Source organism: Selaginella moellendorffii, unplaced genomic scaffold (assembly GCF_000143415.4).
Source record: "Selaginella moellendorffii unplaced genomic scaffold, v1.0 SELMOscaffold_153, whole genome shotgun sequence".
Classification (NCBI taxonomy): Eukaryota; Viridiplantae; Streptophyta; class Lycopodiopsida; order Selaginellales; family Selaginellaceae; genus Selaginella; species Selaginella moellendorffii.
The window spans coordinates 58,968-60,779 of NW_003314414.1; positions in this window are offsets into that span (position 1 = coordinate 58,968).

Below are 1,812 nucleotides of genomic sequence, written 5' to 3' on the forward strand. Positions count from 1 at the left end.
TCCCCCAGGAACTTGGGAGGGTTCGTTCCACTGACGTATAGCTCAATTTCGCAAACTGCTCTTCTCGGGGGGGTGAATCCTGGCGGACAGTTTCCTCTTGCAAAGTCCTCCGTTCTGCCTGATCTTGAGCGTGACTGTTGTTGTTGTTCCACTGGCCCCGGTACCCTCTGTGTAGCCTGCTGTGGTGGCATTTCACCTTTATCTTGGACCATCTCTACTTCTGTGTCAGGTTCCTTTGCCTCCCCCACGGCTTGTCCTTCGAACCGTCTTCCTGTCGGCCTCCATTCTTTCCCTCGCGAAGCCCCCGACTGTGCTTTTTCCTGCTTGGCTGCTGTTGATTGCTCCCCTTGTCCCTCCTCCTTCTGTCCTTTGGTTCGAGGCTTCTTGCTTTCGCCACTGGAGGCTGCTTTCTCTGTTGTTTCCCTTTCCCCTCTGGCTCCACGTTTCTTGCCTTCCGATCCACTGTTTGCTTTCTGTCGGTCCTCTCCTGTTTCCTGCATTCCCCCCACACTTGCTCCTCTGGCCAAACAGTGTTTTCCAATGTGTCCCGTGCGCCAGCAAATAATGCATACACTCGGGTTTGGTAGCAGCATAACCCGAATCCTTCTTGGCCCTTGCCCCTTCCCTGGCTTGAGTTCTATCTCGAAGGGGATGTGAACTTCTTTCGGAATCCTGACTTTGACCGTGACTCTGTCTCCCACTGGCATTCCTTCCATCCTTATGAACGTAGCAAACTGCCTCAGTATTGTCGCCAGGATCTTGTCTTCGGCCAGTGCCACGTCCATACCTTGTAGCTCAAAGTTCACAATCACAGATGGGGGGAGTAGCATCCTTTTTTTCTGGGGCGTGAAATTGTTGTGATATGATCTGAAGAAGAGCTGAAAGTCTAACTGTGCGTACGCATCCACTCGCAGCAACTTGTGCCGAGCTCTCTCGTCCTTGATGACCACATTATAGCACTTTTCTCCCAGGTCCTTCACATCTTCTGCTAAAACCGTGACCAACATGTCGTGATATGCCAGCGCTGCGCATACCCAGTCTGATACTAAAAAACCTGCCGGGACTGCTCCTTCCACTATTACATGTATGGTTTCCTCCGCTCTTCTAGCTTGCAACTTGTTTAGCTCCTCCATGAATTCTTCCTGGTCTACTTCCAAGACATCGTTTGCCGGTCCGAATGGCATTCTCGTAGGCTTCCTTGGTGGCATTATCTCCTCGATCTTTACTGGAGGTGGCCCAAATGGGACTATGGGAGCATCCGGACATACTGACATTTTCGAATACTGTGGTAAAACCTTCGGGTATCCCATTTCCGGCTCTCGCTTCCCTTCCGGGGATATCACCACCTCCGGCACGAGTTCCTCCTGTATCCCTCTTGATGACGATGCTTCCCACTGTCTTTCCTCGTCCAACTTCCCTTTTCCCTTGTCCTCCCTCATTCTGTCATGAAGTTCTTGTCCCAACGGAGCTTCGTATGTTCGCGCCGCCTGTCCCATTCCGTCCGATCTCTCCTGTCTGGCTTCCTTTTCTTGCCTTTCCTTTACGGCCTTCTCCTTTTCCCTTTCAGCTTCTTCTTCCAGTAGCCTTTTTGCTGCCTCTTCTGCCAAGCGTCTAGCTTCTTGCTCTTTTCGCGCGTTGGCTTCCCTGATTGCCTTGAAGCAGGGGGGGCCCTTCTCCAGCGGGCAGCACGTCTTGATTCTTCGCTTAATCCCGGTTGGGGATCCTACCGCCGCTTCCTTCCCACTGGCTTCCTTTTCTGCCCTTGCCTCTGCGTTTTCCTCCCCGACTCCTGGCGATTCGTTGGTGGGGTTT